The 19,888-nt window shown below is 36.4% G+C and overlaps 1 protein-coding gene across 1 annotated transcript in view; it reads left to right on the forward strand.

Moving 5' to 3' along the window:
- The window catches only part of si:dkey-172j4.3 (diacylglycerol kinase delta), a 62,080-nt gene that overhangs the window by 2,166 nt on the left and 40,026 nt on the right, over nucleotides 1-19,888 (forward strand). The gene's annotated exons all lie outside the window — the stretch shown is intronic.

Genomic DNA, 19,888 nt, shown 5'->3' on the forward strand with positions numbered 1-19,888 from the left:
ATTTTCTGTGAGAAAAGTGGCTGGAGTCACACTTTGATACCCCAAAAGATGAAGTACGCAATAACAAGTGTGCACAAACACACACACAGAGACATTGTATAGTCGAAGCTGCAGTACATATTGATCCAGGGGACAGTCACTGATGGCTCAGAATCAGTCAATACTTGGCATGCTATGACTAGTACAGTGTATGTACAATATTACTGACAGTTTGTACTAATGTTTATTGCTGAAAGGACAAAAGGATATGAGACAGTCATTAGCAATCTTATTATGCTACACAAGACAGCATCTAGTCTTCAGAGTGGATGCACATGTATTTTTGTTCATCAAAAGCCCAAGTGCTATTGATTAATTGAGCTCATTTTACAATTAGTTTGAAGCTGAATGATTGTATGTCCTGACAAAGAGGGGAATTTGGTGTAGAGGTCAGTCTGTTCATGAACATACTGAGGGCTACGCTGACCCTTGACCCATCACACGTCCCTGTTTATTGTGTCAGCTTTGTGTTGTATTTTGATTAGATGAGAACAGCAGAATTGTTAGAATTGTTAAGCAGACAGAGTGAAAAATTCCCTATATAAATGTTATTTATAGCTATCCATGTCGGAAGAATATGGAAGGCTGTTTCCACCATAGGATAAAGAAGGTTATTGTGACTTTTTATCCCACAATTCATTCTATAGACTTTTTTTATTTCTCAAATTTCAGACTTTCTTTCCCACAATGTAGAATTGAGAGATATAAACTCAGAATTCTGACTTCTTTTCTCACAATTTTGAGTTTACATTTAACAATATCTCACAATTCTACTTTTTTTTTTGCTTCCACCAAAAATACAAATAAAAAAGGGTAATTATTAAACCACAGTTCCTTTTTTCTTGCAGTTGTGAATTTACATCTCACGGTTCTAAGTTCTTCTTAATTTACATCTCACGGTTATAAGAAATGCACATTTATATCTTTTTACATGAATGAGATGTAAAGATCAGAGGTTAACGTGCAATTGTGACTTTTATATCTTGCAATTCTGAGGAAAAAAAAGTCTAAATTGTGATATAAAAAGTTGCAATTAACTTTTTGTATTTTTTATCCTGTGGTAGAAAGCTTCCACAAAAGAATAAGACTTGAATACAGACCCTGCAGGCAAAAAGTGTAGCAGAATTTAGTACCTCACCTGTGTTCCCACCCCCCACCATTCAGTATTCATGTATCAGGTGAGCTTTCTCCTTTGACCCATGTGAGATCCTAAGTGTTAAAAGTGACTGGCACAGTGAGGCCACCTGTTTTATAGCCTGAGAGTTGGGTGTCATTATAACAGAACAATGTGAGGTTATAGATGTCTCTATCTTCTACAGTTAGGCTCAGCAGTCACTTAGTAACTAGCTATTTATTTCTGTGACACTGTTTGGCCTTGGCCCATTGAACAACTTTTTTACATTTAACACTCTGTAATGCTACTCACAGAGTGCAAAGGTTTATTGCACTGCCACCATAATAAATCATATAAAGCTTTGTTGGATCATTTCTAGAAGATTCCTTGAAAACAGATCTCAGATCAGGCCTTGAACGCCATGCTTGAGTGTTTCATCTTTGCCTGCTCTCTGTTAAACAGCTGAAAACTGACCTCAGATCAGTTAAATCATCTGATCTGCTTAGTGTAAGCTGATCTCAAATAAGCAATAGCTTTGTGTACATGAACATTTAGATCATAGTTATAATAAGATGAACCTGATCCCAGATCAGCAAATGTCAGTCATATTTATCTTGACAGTGCGGTTGATGAAATTAGCCGAATATTAGTCAGTATCAGCAAGTCAGTGAAGCTGAACTAATCGAATCTGGCAATTACACAGATGCCAATTAAGTTAACATTTTCATTGAGTCAAATTGTGTCTAATACTTTGCTAATACTTGATGTGAACGTTCTTTGATATTTAAATTTTTTTTACAACCTGGAACATTTGAAATTGTTTGGGATCCATAATGTAACCAGTTGTGCTGATTAATATTTTTTTGGAAACCTTGATTCTTTTTCAGGGTTCTTTAAAAACAAACAACAACAACAACAACAACAACAAGAAAACCTTACTGATGGCCTGCTTTTTAATTGTTTGTGAAATTTTCAGACTTAAAAGTAATATGACAAATAGAACTTCATAGAAATCAATTGCAAATTTTATCTTTAATTTTAACAATTTCTGCATACACATAAACCTTAACAGAAAATAAGGGTATTTTTACAAGCACTTACCATATTACTTGATAGAGGCATAGAACTTTAGGTAAATTTTGCAGATGCCCTTTCACTCTATATTTTACATTATCGGACCTAAGGATTTATTTTGTACACAGCATGTAATGATCTGAATCATTGTATACTGCTTCACGAGCTAGCCCTGTGTAACCAGACTTCTGATTTGCGGCACGAACTATGATCCACAACGCAGCTTTATCTGACCAAAACAACAGAAAGAGACTGTCTGATCAACCACAGTTGGTTTTTGATTTATGTACCATTAAGGAGTAAAGTTACACGCAGTAGATTATACTGAATGAATTAATGAATTATTCTCTGTGAAGCATGTGTTGTAACGACACTACTCAAAAAATCTGTGTGTACTTGTATCCTGAGGTTATCTAAAGCCAGTAAGTCAGACAGGAAATGGTGATTTTAGTCAGCACTTACTATTTTTATCTGCAGCATCAGACAGTAAATAAATGGTCATCGGCGGTCTATTGGAGGGTCATCAGATGTCGAGCGTGGCTAATGACAGGCTAATGCTGCTTAGCAGAATTTGACTTTCAGTACATTATGTGCCTGATGAAAATTAATTGTGTGTTTGTGTGTGTGCTTAGATTGATGTCAGCAAACACTGCATGCTTCTTCCTCTGGCTCATTAGTGATTTCCCCTTCATTAGCATACTTGTTAAACCCTGCTAAGCATTATGAAGTGTGACATGTCTTTTCAGCCAGACTGAGTTCATTTGTTACCTGTTGTTGCTGTGCACACACTGACATTTAAATGTGTAAAATCACAGTTAACGTATTGTGAGTTTGTAAATGTCTTAGACAGTTACCCCATATGAGTGTTTTGATGATCACCTTTAAATAGAAAAGTACATTTATTTTATTAACTTAAACATGTATTTTAATATACTACAGTATGTTTGACATGCTGGATGTTAAAAACAGATAAGATGATGTTTAGGTTGAAATCAGTATTTTTTTATTTAACAAGGGCACATTAAATTAATCAAAATCTAATAAACACATTTACTATTTTAAATAATCTTTGTACTCACAAGTAATCTCTTTCTTTAAAAATTTCTGTTCATCGAAGAAGCCAGAAAATATGAAGAAACACCTGTTTTCAACACTGATAACCATAAGAAATGTTTATTGAGTTCCAAATCAACATATTATAATAATTCCTGAAGGATTATTCGACTGAAAATTCAGTTTTGCCATCTTTAAAATTATTTTTTTTTTATTACATTTGACAATATAACTGTTTTTACTATAATAAACACAGCATTGGTGATTTCTTAAAAAAACATAAAAAAAATCTACTGACCCCAAACTTTTGAATTGAAGTGTATGTATGTAAACCCCATATGTACAGTATATATAGTGCATGCTACGTTACAAATTAGTAGTTAATATGCCATTCCAAACATGCCCTGTGTGTTTCTGTCTATGATTACATTGATGATGACATGATTAATTTGTAGGAGGAGACCTGAGAAATAAGTGTGCAGGGCAACATTTTGTGAATTCTGCTCGATTGTGCTGATGTAAGTTTTTCACCAGGTTATATTACCTAGCCTGAGTAACACTGATGATAATTTGTAAAGGGCTAAAATAAATTTATTCTTCTTGCTGAATTTGTGTAGAGAGAAAAATGAGACTGAATGAGATACAATAAACAGAGGAGGAAATATGCAGGGGTCTTATATACTGTATGTGTTTGTGAATTAGGAAAAAGAAGAGAGTAACAGTGATGTGTCTACATATATCCTGTAACAGGTTTCCTCTGAGGGTCTCGTTTATCAGTGCACACTGTCAATACTCTCCATGTGTTAGATGGCCCTGTTCTCCTCCTTCCTCTCCAAGGGTTTAAGAATTACATAAGACTCTATCTCTCTCGCTGACCTTTTTGTTAGTGCTATCATTAATTTTGTGTGCTGAAACTGGAGGCAGGCAAGAAGAGAAAGTATGTGTGTTGTTGAGTTTTGTGTTTGTTAGATGAGAGACAGAGTGTGTCCATTCAGTCCATTTGCTGTGAGGCAGAATGACACAAGACAAATTCAGCCAAAGTTTAAGATGAGAATTGGGGCAGAATTTACAGCACACTGTAGTTAAGAGTTTACAAAAAGAGAAGTAAACTGTACAATCACTGGAGAGGAGGGTGTGACACTGAGGAAATGTATAAATATAACATTGTAAATATATACTGTACTGTATATATATATATATATATATATATATATATATATATATATATATATATATATATACAGTACAGACCAAAAGTTTGGACAGACCTTCTCATTCAAAGAGTTTTCCTTATTTTCATGACTATGAAAATTGTAGATTCACACTGAAGGCATCAAAACTATAAATTAACACATGTGGAATTATATATGGAATTATGTACATAACAAAAAAGTGTGAAACAACTGAAAATATCTCATATTCTAGGTTCTTCAAAAAAGCCACCTTGTGCTTTGATTACTGCTTTGCACACTCTTGGCATTCTCTTGATGAGCTTCAAGAGGTAGTCACCTGAAATGGTCTTCTAACAGTCTTGAAGGAGTTCCCCGAGAGATGCTTAGCACTTGTTGGCCCTTTTGCCTTCCGTCTGTGGTCGAGCTCACCCCAAACCATCTCGATTGGGTTCAGCTCCGGTGACTGTGGAGGCCAGGTCATCTGGCGCAGCACCCCATCACTCTCCTTCTTGGTCAAATAGCCCTTGATGCCTTCAGTGTGACTCTACAATTTTCATAGTCATGAAAATAAAGAAAACTCTTTGAATGAGAGGGTGTGTCCAAACTTTTGGTCTGTAATGTATATATATATATATATATATATATATATATATATATATATATATATATATATATATATATATATATATATAATTTTTATTTTATTTCTTAGTTAAATGTTGTTTATGGTGATGTCAAAAACGTCTGTCTTTTTTGGCAAATTTATAAATTTACAGTATAATTGTATACAGTATGTTGTATTTTTAATTGTGCATCCTCATTTCCTCTATTTTTACATTTAGATTAGATTTACATTTGGCAGTGTCTAACACTTAAGTTAAAAACACTTGTAATTAACACTGGTAATTGTAATCCTCAACATCTCAAAATGTTATTTTTTCATGCTGTACACTATAATGTTTTGATGATTTTTTTCACTACTGATTTTTATGTTAAGTAATTCAATTCTAATTTATAGAAAAAATAGTGTGGTGTGTGTTTTAATAGTGCATCCCGAGCCACATCAGTATGTTTTTACTGGATTTAGTGATTCTGCATTAGAAAACTTTGTCCAAAAACACTGTAGCAAGAAGACTAAAAAATGCAGACAATGTTGATGTTGATGTTGAAGGGCACTGTGAATGTTTCTTGGACTCCTGGGTGTTTCTGTTTGAACATTCATGTGGATGACACTGAAGACCAACTGTATTCATTGGGAGGAAAAGGTCAAGGGTTATGGTGTGTGTGTGTGTGTGTGTGTGTGTGTGTGTGTGTGTATGTGTGTGTGTGTGTGTGTGTGTGTGTGTGTGTGTGTGTGTGTGTGTGTGTGTGTGTGTGTGTGTGTAAAACCCAGAATGTGACCTTATGTGGTGACTGAGAGTAACCCAGAGTGAGTTTAGTCTCGCACTAATGGCTGTTTAATGGTTTGGGTAACATGAGATTTCATAGTTAATTTTGGATGGCCAAGGTTGCCTGTTTTCTGGTATCACCTGCTAAACTATGTCAGATATTTCTGAGACAGAAAGAAAACAGCTGTGACAGCTGAACTTTCAAGAAACTTTCTAACCATCATCTTTGCTCCACTTATTTTGTCTAAACTGGCTTTTTAGCTTTAGGATACTGTATATAGACAGGATGTCATAATCAAATTAGAACAATTACAGAACCTTGTTTTCTAATTAACATCGAATTATGTTTTATGGGCTGTCTGATAAGTTGATTGTCTTTAATAAGTTAAAAGTAATTAGAAGGAAAGACAGGCTGTATGTATGTATCTCTGTCTCTCATCTCGTTCTCTAAAAGCTTTTAACCCCTTTTGTATTGATGTTCTGTCACAGTGGATTCTGTGGGTCTCTATAGAGAAAGACTCTAATACTCAAATACGTTATAGTAAAGGACAAAGAGAGAGAAAGAGAGAGAGAGCAAGATGCGGACAGACAGAGGGAACTAGAAGTCACAGATGGGAGACTTTAATGCATATAAATATTTTTCATGAACTCATTCTCCTTATATCTCCCCCAAAAATCCGTCAGTTATTTACTCACGCTCATGTTTTTGAAATCTATGCTATTTTTTGACTTATTCCTATCAGAAGCTTCAGAATGCTTAGATTAAATCATATGGACTGTGCTGTTTTCCCAGCCACTATGAACTTGTGTAACAAGCATATGGAATAACAATGAGTATAAATTAATTGAGTGAACAGATTTTTATTTTTAAATGAACTGAATCCTAATTTCAAAGCCCTTCTTCAGCTTCTGATCATTTAACACTTGTTTTACTTTTTGCGTTCACCTTGCAGTACCTGACTTATCTCTTTCTTATTCTTGCTTGACTTTCTCTCTCTTCTTATCCCTTTCTTTTTCTCTCCTTCTCTCTCTTTCTAGGTTAAACTTGAAAACCTAATTAGAAAAGCATCGTCCATCATTGCCTTGACAGTCCATTAAGGCAATGGAGCGGAGAGAGGGAGAAGAGAAAGGAGAGAGATAGTGAGACAGTGTGAGAGAAAGAGAAAGAGAGGCTGACAGAGGCCTGAAGGATCTCTGGTTTGTCCAGAAGGTTCAAAGGGGACAGAAAGACTGCAGAGCATTTAAATAACAGGACTAGCTGACGAACGTGTCTGTGTGTGAGAGCGAGGGCGAGATATGTGTGTTTACTAATGTAAAGGTTTTTAACAAAAAAATGAAGAGCACCAGGAATAAGAGATGAAAATCGTAAGGAATTTAATGATTGCAGTCTGATTTCGATCCATTAAAGATTGGCATTAACTGATTAAAGATTCTTTTAGTACTTTTTAGAGCAAAACAAAATGATGAAAAAATGCATCTGCATTGCCAAAAGACTACATAATTATAGCAGAATGTTTACACAGGCTAGACTTTTTATTGCTTTTCATGTCTAACATTTATTTTTTCAAAGCATAATTGCAGTCTTCTTTCTTTTTCTTTCTTTCTTTCTTTCTGTCTTTCTTCTTGCCAGCATTCTCTTGTACAGTAGTTAGCACTAAGCGATGTAACATTGGTTAAGACACACATGTGTATTCATTTTTTTTCTCATCTTGATACACACGCACACACTAGCAGTCCTTCATCCTCTGGAGAAAGAGTCCACCGTCATGAGCACTGTCTTACTCACATTGTGAGGGCACATGTTTGAGAGAGACAGGTGGCAGAGAGAGCAGAGGACGAGTGAACGAGAGGCACAGATGCAGCAGGTAGCTTTTAGCTCTTTTCTAATCATCACAGCTGCCCAGGGGAACCCAGCACATGCTGTCTACTGAGCTTCTATGTTACACACAATCCAGGTGCGATAAACTGACAAGTGATAAATCAAATCTCCAATCTACCTCTTTGTGAGTTGTTTGGTTTCTATTTTGAAATTGTCATTGGTTCTAACATGTAACTGTATGTTAAATGTGAATTGTGTTTTGACTGACTGTCAGTTTGTCACTTTATGCAGCCTTTATTTTTTGCTTTCAAAAAATGAAATGCTGGAAACTTCACTGGACACAAGTGAAATGAATGAGCCCAGTCAAAAAGTTGAATGTGTGTCCGTGAAAAAGAGGAAGAATTAGCTACTGGGTTGTTAGTTTGATTGATATTAGAGTGTGCATGTCAGTTTCCATCTCTCTTCTTTGCTAATGAAGACAGATAGCACATGTCATAACACAGCATCAGTCATGATGAGCACACAGACACACGCGTAGCAGCAATAGCATCTCCAGTCAGGACAAAATGGAAGCCATCAGGCCATGTTGACGCCCACTCACATTCTCTCATCTATTCTTTTCATAATTTCAATGAAGAAAACGGAAGCAGGAAGGAAGTCTACTTCTGTGTTTCCTTTTTTGACACTCTCTGCATTTCAGAGCATGTTTTTGCTGCTAAAAATAGCTGCGGAGGGTTTTGATTCACGCTACACACTCCACAAAACAGGAAGCGTCCAAGGGTTTATACTTCAGTCAGAACAGTGAAGCTCAACTTAGTGTAGACAGAGTTTAGTCAGGTTTTTTTTTTTTTTTTTTGATCAGTCACCTTTTTAGCAACATTGAATGCCTTTTTACTTTAATATCCCTCTGTCTTTCTTCCCTCAGATCTATTGATGATCACAGATGGTTTTCCCAGTATGAGTAATGCTCTTGCAGGGAGACTGATTCTAGGTCAGATATGACTTTAGCTCAATCATTATTGTCAAATGTTATTAATATGTTTACAGCACTGGTTCCATACTAGTGTATGCATTAGGGCTGCACAGTTTACTTACTGTATGTTACAGCAGTATTTCAGTGTCTCTGTAGCTACACCGTAGCCTGATGTGCACCTCATGCATACATAGCATTATACATCGTCCAACAATGTTGATCTAACGTGGTACAAGTCCTTGTGCAGACTGAAAGAATGCCATCTTCTCTTGTTCCGTTGTTGTCTCCTTTTGTAGTTTTAAATAATGATTTGATATTTATTTGCCCGCCATCATGGCTATAATGCTTTTCCGACGAGCCGCTTCTTCTTCGGCTTTTGTCGTGGTACTGCTGGTCACAAAAGCAACATGCACGTCGTGGACACAGCAGACTAGGACAACAACGCAGAAGTATAAATGAAATATGGCGTAAAGGCTATGGTGTAGGTATGACGCAGAAGTATAAATCAGCCTTTAGCTGTGTTTATGATCAATATGCATAACAGTGACTGTAAAATATGTATTTTAGGTATGGAAATAACATATTTTCAGTTTATATATTTGGGATATGGTCGTACTACTGTGGGCACTACTTTAACCACCAACCACACCCCAGGCCCCCGCCCCGCTCACACCCACTGTCCTCTTTTTGGAAAACTAAAATATGGTCAATATGGTTCTTGCGCGCACAAAACTACTAGGATGGTACCTTTATGTTTCACAGACACACCCGGAAATTAATGTTGCATTGCTTTGCTTGTTAATATAATGTAAACCCATGAGGCAAGAAAAACTTAAAAGCATATTCATATATCTTAAAACTTCTGGTTACATGAGCCTAAGCTCTTTTCAATAAAATCCATGCAAAAGTTAATATCAGATCATTTTAAAATACAGTTTAGCATGTACCGAATATTCTTCAGTTTTATGCAAAACAGAAATACAACAAATAGAATATCAGTTCTCTGTCATATGGCCAAATTTATTTATTTATTTTCCTGCATAGCTGTGTTTGACACAAGAAAACTGTAACAATGTTCCTTACAAGATAACACGATGTAACCTCTCTCTTACTTCAAACGTGTCCCTAAATTAAGTCCTTGAATTTGAGAGTATTGGACCTGGAAAGTCCTTGAAAGGTCCTTGAATATGAAGTTAATCAAGGTGTGGGAACCCTGTTTACTGTAAACAAAGTCTACCCTTAATTTTTCTGTGAAAACTGAATTGCAATAATGTGTGAAAATAAAGAAATTAAAAGATACATTCAGAAATATATATATATATATAATTAAATATATATATATTTAATAAATATATATATTATTTTTATTTTTTTATAACAACTGTACATTAAAAAGTTGATCAACACAATTATAGAGGTTCACTCTCATAAAAAAAAGGAATAAAGCTGTCACTGGGGCAGGAAAAACTAGAAGCTGTATCTTTGTATGTTATTTACCTCTAAGTGAAACATACAGTATTAGTCCCTAAAGTGTACAGATTAGTACCTTTTGAAAGGGTACTGCTCCAGCGACATCTTTGTTTCTTTTTTTCTGATCGTAATGCTACTTGATATCATGATACTTTTGCTAATATAGTAACACGACTATAGATAAACAGTTTCAGATTGTCCTTTTCTTGTAAACATCCGGTTATGAAAAAAGACATCTGAGATCAAAGATCTGCACTGTTGCTTTGAAAAATAGGCACAGAGGGTCTGAAGCGGGGATGAATGACCTTAATCTAGATGTCAGAACTGTTGGTTTTGTGGGCATGGCCAGTGACAGAGTAATATGCATCTGATGGTGACAGTCTACACATTCATGCAGGCAAAAAGCTGGGGGGGGGGGGGGGGGGGAACGGAAGAATGAGTTATCCTTTTTTTACACCATCACTCTGGTCCACTTGAGGAGTTTTAGAAGAGAGAGACACAGACCTCTTCTCTAATCAAAGGCCATTGTTATGTGCCCAATTCTTGTCAAATCTGGAGCGGTCCAGTATAAAAGCTTTCAGCGGTGGCCACATGCATCAGCACTGCACCAAACAACACTGCAGTGTAAACAGAGGACACACGCAAGCCTTGCGCACACACATATATACCTGTGTGAAAACCTAAATTCACACTGAACGCACACATTTGAGCACAGATGCATGCAAGCTAGATGTGTGCCCTGACGATCTGGATTCAGAAAGAAGCACATCAATATCTTGATTGATGTTAAGAGTAGTCTGGTTTGAACACATGTAACAATGCCAACTAGTTTAGCAATGTTAGGTCACCCATTACTACAGCAGTAACATGTTGTCAAAATAGAGCTCTTTGGGTTGTAAGGTGGAGATCAGTAGTAGTTCAACGCATCATAAAAGTCATGGTTCAGACCATATTACGGATTTTGAGTCACGGATCTTGGAATGTTTTGGATCAGCAAATTACAAAAATTACATGCATGGATGAATATAACATAAAGTTACTAATAAAGTCAGTAACACTAGTATTCAGGTGCAGAAATGCAATAATTGTAAAATACCCCAATAGTGCTCTTCACTGCATAAGTTAAGTTTAGCAGACAGAAGCAGGTACAGTATTTATAGGCTGCTGTCTCTTTAAGACCAAATGCATGTACCTAATATACTGACACATCCGCTTTCTTTCTCAGCTGTTTTGGTTCACTTAAGACATAAGTGACTGTGTTTACCAGAATACTTGCCCAAATGGGTATTTTAACATAACTTTGTGTGTATGTTTCTGTTCAAATAGAGTGGAAGAGGAATCAATCTGTGTGAATCAGTCTCTCTCTTTCTTTCTCTCTCTCTCTCTCTCTCTCTCTCTCTCTCTCTTTCTTTCTCTCTCTCTCTCTCTCTCTCTCTTTCTCTTTCTCTGTGTGCCTGCTTTGGATGTGAGTGGTAGCAGTAGAAAACAGTGTGCATGTTCTCTTTTGCTTGAATGGTTTAACATTTTTGAATTGGTAAATTTGCAAGACAAAACACATGCAAACTATAAACTTTAACTCTATGATGGTTTAATTTAACAGTTAATCCGTGAATCGCATGCGTGCCAAACCGTGGGGTCTGGTCCGTACGGATCACGGATCATCTACGATCAGCACTTCTAGATCCAGTGTTGGGCAGCATTTAATTACTAGAAATTTAGTTACTTTCATAATATTACTTGCAGTAACTAGTAGTGTAACCAATTAGTAATATTACAGTTACCATCCATAAAACAGCTTAGTTACTTTTGATGCCTCAACCTTGATTTAAAATCCAACAATAAAATAGTTCCTAGATTTATTGTCATAATTTTCACGACTCACACATGTATATGATGTCCCCAGTGCAGCAGGCAAGCTTGGAATATGGAAAAGCTTACATTCAGCAGATAGAAATATTGCATTATATTGATTTTGTTAGGGAAAAAGATGATCTGTACACTGTTGTGTTTACATCCCTCCCACACCCCTCTGATCAGCATGTGGTATATTATATTACTGTATGTAAAAACTTATGTGATTTGATAAAGTAAAGTAAAGTAACAATATTACTTTTGAAAGGAGTAACTAGTAATGAGTAATATATTACATTCTTTGAGTAACTACACCAACACTGTCTATATGTGGGCCATTGTCATCAGTACATCCAGGAAGTGGTTTTTGGTTTCATTTGCAAAGAAGTTTCATACTGTTCTTCTTTCTCTCTTTCTCTTGTTTTCTCTCTCCTCCATTAAGCATTGCTAGCAGGTCAGTCATTTTTACGCTGGTGCAGGTCTATTTGTGGCTGTGGTTTTAGTGTGCTTGTTATATCCTGTGACGTTCCAACAGAATCAAGTCCAAAAGTGATCATACTGAGAGATGCACAGAAAGATAGAGAGAAAGATTTGGCTAGATGAGGGAAACAGACTGAAAGCAAGCGGGGTGCCATGACATTGTGGTCAGATTTCCCAGAATGCTACAGTTGACAGGAGGTGTGAAGTAACAGAAGGTTTGCTCATCATGTCTAATAGATAGGGTGAATGCAATTATATGACATGCTTAAAACTCAATGCAGATGTTTAGTAATATGTACACATTAAGTTCAAGTGTCCTACTTTACCTGTATTCACCTTGAAGGTGAAACTGACGCTCTCTTCCAGGTCATAGTTACTGCATAGTTACTACTCCGTGTTTAAGAGCTATAATTGGGTTTATCTACCAGCCCAGGAAATATGAAAATGAACAACCCAGTAATTTATTTTAATTTTTTGGTAAGCCTTAAGCTTGTTAAAAAAAAATGAGCCGCTCAGAATTCCCTTCTACTGTGACGTACTGTAGAAAGGGGTTCATATTATAATTTTACCACCCCTGAATTGGAACGTTTCTACTTTGAATGTGTGTGTTCAGAAAACCTCTATTAAAAGTTTAAAATAATATGGTTTATAATGCATGATTTCAAAGTGACAGACATTATAATAAAAACCAAACAGATATTTTTGTAGCAGAGCATCTGATGTAGGAGCTGTAAAGGCACAGCCCTTTTCTGTAAAAGGGGGCGGGTGCAGCAGCTCATTTGCTTTTAAAGAGACATGCACGAAAACAGCGTGTTTCTGCTTTCACTCCAAATAGGCATTTTCTAAACGATAGTGCCCAAAAATTATTTGGTGCTTTATAATGTTTTTGTGCTTTTCGTGGGGCTCAGCAATAACACATAATAGTATATGCACAATATTGGATTTGGATCAGTCTCGTATGACTGATACCCAATACGCAGAAAATGCCAGTATCGGAGCTGATACCAATCCTGAGTATCGGATCGATGCATCTCTATTTTTAATCATCTATTGATTAATTTTTTAGCGTCTTTACAACTTTATCAGTGCCAAGCCAGAATAAAATATCATAAATTTCCTGCAAGGGAGAGATGTTGCAGGCCAGGCTCAAATCTGTATCATCTGCATTAGCATCACTTCTCAGTGTGTCAGGACCACTTTTTCCCAGAAGAATTCAAATCTGTATTATCTTTTAACAGGAGGAAACACATTATTTGGATTATTAAAGGATATTTTCTGTTTTTCTGTCACACACTTATGAAGCGCCATCTGTGAGGTTAAGCTCTGTTTGTGATCATTAGTTTAGATGTTGACAGTGCAGCTAAGTTGATGCTCTTGTCTTTAGGGCAGCCTGGAATGGGAATGTCGCCAGGATGAAACTAATCCCATCTCAACGTCTAATCTTATTAGAACAGGATACACATACTCACTCTCTCCCTTTGTGGAACCTGCTGTCAGGTCTGATGCCAGTGAGGTGGAGTCTAAAATGATGTCTCATATTTCACTTTTAATCACAGAGCCGTTTTCTACAAGTTCCTCAATCCTGTTTGTTTCACGTTTTTCCACACGTAGCACTTGAGAAAGTGTCTCTCATCCATATTTCACTCTCTTCAGGCTGTGTTTCATGTCTGTAACTATAGATGGTCTGTAGCGATCAGTTCCTTGAGGTTTCTTCGGTGTGATTGGAGAAATGTCTCTCATTGTTTAGAGGGCTAAACTGAAGCCGAACAAAGTAGGACGGTGTTGCTTTCTGTTCTCAGGGTGTGTGCACAACACATGTGCACACTGTGTTGTTTAAAACAGGAATGAGTTTAGGTATTGGTTAGATTGAGTTTTATTCAGAACTGTGCTGTATAAATACAGTGAAAAAAGCATTTTGTTCAGTGCTGTTATGATTATAGCTGCAGGAAGGAGAGCTTTTTCAGTTTCTATATTTCTCATATACATACACACCCACGCACCCACACAGCAAACACCTACATAGACTGGACAAAAGTGTCTTAAAGGTTGAATGTTCTCTTTCTCTCTCTCTCTCTCTCTCTCTCTTATGCACATACTGCTATGAAGAGATCATTGCCTAATAATGTTTGCGAAAATTTGCAAAAATAGTAGAGCTTTGGCCTTCAATGTGTTTGCTTGGGTATAATGTTGTATGGTGAATTAACAAGGCCTTTTTAGAGTTGAGAAGGAAGGATTGAGGAAAAAGTGGTTTCAGGTAACCGAAACAAAAAAGAAGAGCAGCAGAGAGAATGAGAAAGGTAGAAAGAAACTCTCAGAGAGAAAGAAAACACAGGGTTACGGTTAGGGTTGGGCTATCAAGGTTTAAGGCTAAACGCTTATGGTTGTGCATGTGTGAATGTGTAGTTATTCTGAAAAAAGCCTGCAGCTCTGAGGTCTGTACTTAAGGTTAGAGCACATCCTGTCTGTGAACACTTGAGCAGCATGTATCAGTTACTCGACACACTATAACATGCAGCTCAGAAGAGTCAGGACTAAATCAAACCTTGGTGCTTAAGTTACACCCCGATCTGAAAACTAATTATTCTATTCAAAATCTGTGGCAGGACCTGAACACTCTTCATTTCTCTAGTGTTTAATTGTCAAAGTCCTCTTGAAAATGTATAAACTCAGATTTGCAGTTACAGCTCTAGAGAAGAGAGCATAATATACGCATTCAAGTATTTCACATTTCAACACATTTAACTAATTCATTTCAATTCACGTTCATTTGTGCAGTGCCTTTAACGATGCAAATTGTTGCAACGCAGCCTTACAGAAAATTTAAGTTTCTACTTTATATTTAGTAGTAGCTTATCAGTGGTGAATATCTCTAGTTGATGTCCAAATGGCAAAAATCAAGCAGTTAGTTAATGTCATGTAATTAGAAAGACGGAAAACACTATTAACAGCAACTATGTGTTGCGATCAAACTAATAGCAAAATTTTGTAGTTTTGTATGTTGTCTGAGGGTTTGCATCATCTGAGGTCTTCTGGGGGTTGGCATCATCTCTTCTCAGGTGTTCGGTCATCTCAGGTCTTTGTAAGGACTGGATCCAGACTGAAGCTGTGGCAGAAACAGAGAAGGTAATAGAGAGAAATTAGCATAGCTGCTGTTCCAACTAAGCAAAAAATTATGTGTTCAACCCAAGCAGAAAATGAGTGAAAATGTGCATTTGATCAGATGTAACTGAAGTACAAGGTTATGAGATACATTATGTGAATGCTTGGCTAAAGAGATGTGTCTTTAATCTAGATTTAAACGGAGAGAGTGTGTCTGAACCCAGAAGCTGTACCTCCTTTAGTGGACATTGCTATCCTAGGAACAACCAAGAGTCCAGAGCTTTGTGACCTTAGGGAGCGTGATGGGTTGTAGCATGATAGAAGACTAGTTAGGTACGCAGTAACTAAACCATTAAGGGCTTTGTAGGTAAGTAATAATATTTTGTAACTGATACAGAACTTAATAGGTACAGGGCTCTAGACTAACATTTTACACTGGTTGCACTGGTGCGCCTATTTTTTTTTTCATTAGGTGCAACAGCACAAAATTTATGTGCATCCAAATTTGTGACAGCATCGCATTTAACACCGCAGTTTTACAAGTTAACTTTTTTTTTTAATTGCTGTCCATATAGGCAGTATTGACTTGTAAATGATTAACTAACAATCTGGTCAATATAAAGACTTTATTTGAAGCACAATTCTACAAGAAAGGTAACTTACTGAAACAGTGTTGGTGCTTAAAGTGGTTCACTGAGCTGTAATTTAAACTTAAAATATCTCAAGATAAATTAAATAAAAAGAAAATCTAAATTAAGTGTTTTAAGGGCTTCAAACTGAACAGCTCATGGCTTAATGTCTTATGGACTATCCTCCATTGCAGTCACATGCCCCGCGGATGGCCAACTCCTGAAGTTTGGCCTTCTTGATCTTTGGCCTTGGCTAAACCAGCTTGCCACACTCTCTCTAGCAGCAAATTCTTCCAGACTTTGCCCCTCTACACTGATTCTTATCACATCTTAGACTGTGTCTGAATGAAGGGATGCATTAGTGTCTGATTTGAACAGCTAAACAGTCTCTAAACAGCTTATACTACTGTTTCAGCTATTAAAATTGTTCAGTTTTGTATGCAATAGCAGGGATTATATTTAATTTTAATCAAGTTAATTTAGAAAAACGTTTGGAGCATTTTTTGTTTGTTAAATATAAGTTTTAGTTTATATATATATATAAAACGACCAAGCAGCCAGTGGCAGACATATCTATGTTTGACCAATTTAGCCTTCTCAAATCATCACGACTTGCCTAAAATCAAATCTATATAAGTAACAATAGTTTGTGTGGAGACGCTTTGCAGGACATTGAGGTGACCTCATTTTTTTCAGTGGATACACCATCATTTTTGCTAAGGCAAGAGTAATGCATCATTCATAACTCCAAAGGGTCTACTTTTATATATGTGCACTCACAATATCAATAAAACATTGTTCTTTTATAAAATAAAGAAAACAAACATGATGCGCTTTCTGCTGTCTCGTCTTTAACTATCGGCAACTGCATCCTTGCTACACAGACTCAGAAAACACATGTTTATTAGTAAATAATTCAAATATCTCCTTAATTTCCCCCCCCCCCCCCCGGCACATTTATGGTAATTACTTTTGCCGGTGCTTTGCGGCAAGCTTAAACCCATTACGTGTATTTGAACGCAGAACTGTTCAGCTGCGCTGCTGCTAGTGGGACAATAAACACTGTCGAGCCGCTTTTAACAGTCGCGGTAGCGAAATTTTTTTCATCTCTAATTGATGGATGTCTAAAATATAAATGTAAGGAGAAGTCTAAAACAGATGAACTCTGAACTATGATGTAAAAATTGGCCCGAAGCCCGGCTCGAGGGGCATAAAAAAGGTCGGGCTGAAATGCAGGGCTCTAGTGTCTGTTGTTGAACCACAGGGAGACTTTCAGAGTTGTGTAGACTTTTTTCCCTTTGAACGGCTGGTCGCACCGGTTTGACCTCTGATTTTTTTTTTTTTTTTGTCGCACCATTGAGAAAATAGGTCACATGCGTGACAAAATTGGTCGCACTCTAGAGCCCTGAGGTATCCAGTGCAAATAATTTAAAATTGGGGTAATATGATCATGTTTTCGTGAACTGGAAAGGACTCTAGCAGCTGCATTTTGGACTACCTGTTGCTTGTTTATTGAAGATGCAGGACAACCTCCTAGCAGTGCATTACAATAGTCCAGTCTAGAGGTCATAAATGCATGAACTAGCTTTTCTGCATCAGAAACATGTAGCATGTTCCGTAACTTGGCAGTGTTTCTAAGATGGAAGGAGGCTGTTTTTGTAACATTGGAAATATGATTTTCAAAAGACAATTTGCTGTCTAATAAAACTTTTGACTGAAGAGGAAGTAGGGCCAACATGTATATTGAAAAAAGCAGAGGGCCTAGGACAGATCCTTGTGGAACGCCATACAGTACTTAACTGGATTTAATTTTAATTTATAACTTATGTCAGGTTTAACTGTATTGCACTTTTCAAATGCATATTTGAAGTGCATAATTAAAACAGCTTTACAGAAAATGTTCTCTTGTTGAAATATATTTCTAAAAAAGCTTTTGTCCATACAGAGTAAGACAGTGTGCTATTGTTGTTTTGCTGCTTTGTTTAAAAAATATTGCAGATTGTTGAAAAGATATATATACAGTAGAAACTTCAATCCATTGGTTACTGATTGGATGGAAGCAGATCTAAATGTGAGTCTGTTATACATCACCAGATACAGATGTCAGATGTCTGTATGTAATTTCACCAGAAGATAGAGTTATGACATTTTGAGAATTACGAGATCAAATAAAATAAATAAATAAAATGAACACAAGCATTTTTTTTTACAATATGATCATTAGGATACAAAGCTATTCTTAGAATTTGCAACTAGCTTCATTGATTAATCATTGATTTAGTCATACACCGAAGGGAAGAAAATTCAATTCAATTCAATTCAAGTTTATTTGTATAGCGCTTTTTACAATACAAATCATTACAAAGCAACTTTACAGAAAATTATGTTTCTACAATATTTAGTAGTAGCTAGTAGTTTGTGCACGTTTGACAGGATTTTAGAAAAAATAAAAATAATAATAATAATACAAGACGTAGTCAGCTAGATGATGAACTATCAATATTATTAATTAATAGTAATTATAGGATGCAGTCACACATGTAGCAATAATTGTTAGTTCTGTTTGTTGATTCAAGGTTAGCATCATCTGGGGTCCTCTGAGGGTCAGCATCATCTCTTCTCAGGTGTTCTGGATCCAGACTGGAGCTTGTGTAAATCCTAGATCCCGTGGCAAAACATAGAAACAAAATAGAGACATCATTAGCATAGCTGCTGATCCAACAAAGTAAAATTAGTTTAACCCAAGCTAAAGAATAAAAATGCAGATGCAACTACACTCACAATTTAAGAGATACATTATTCGAATGCTTGGCGAAAGAGATGCGTTTTTAATCTAGATTTAAACAGAGAGAGTGTGTCTGAACCCCGAACATTATCAGGAAGGCTATTCCAGAGTTTGGGAGCCAAATGTGAAAAAGCTCTACCTCCTTTAGTGGACTTTGCTATCCTAGGAACTACCAAAAGTCCAGCGTTTTGTGACCTTAGGGTGCGTGATGGGTTGTAGCGTGGTAGAAGGCTAGTTAGGTACGCAGGAGCTAAACCATTTAGGGCCTTATAGGTAAGTAATGATAATTTGTAACAGATACGGAACTTAATAGGTAGCCAGTGCAGAGACTGTAAAATTGGGGTAATATGATCATATTTTCTTGACCTGGTAAGGACTCTAGCTGCTGCATTTTGGACTATTATTGAAAAACCTATTTGGAATTTGGAATGAATTTTGGAATGAAAAACCTATTTGGAATTATGGGAAAAGATGCCAGGTCCCTAAAAAAAAAAAAAAAACAAAGAAAGAAAATGGAAGAGGATCTTATTACTTTCTGAGCATGTACAGACTGAATGAGCACGTCAAGCCATTGAAACAGGGCTGGCATAAAAAATTCCTAAAACTTAAGAAGAAAAGGTTAGAAAGGGGCATTGTGACAATCAGAAATGAAGCACTCTTATTCTGAATTGTGAAAAAGACTTCATTTTGTGCCCTTGTGGTCCGTTTTCTCAACTTCTTTAGGTTTAAAAGGTTATTTCACCCAAACATGAAAATTCTGTAATTTATTTATTTTATTTTATTTTATTTTATTTATCCAAGCAATGGATGTCAGTGGGGTCCAATGTTGTTAGTATCCCAGCATTCTTCAAAATATATTGTTTTTCATGTTCCACAAAGGAAATAAGTCATACAAGTTAGAAACAACAGAACAATGATGTAAATGATGACATAAATGATGAC

Source organism: Carassius carassius, chromosome 3 (genome assembly GCF_963082965.1).
Source record: "Carassius carassius chromosome 3, fCarCar2.1, whole genome shotgun sequence".
Lineage (NCBI taxonomy): Eukaryota > Metazoa > Chordata > Actinopteri > Cypriniformes > Cyprinidae > Carassius > Carassius carassius.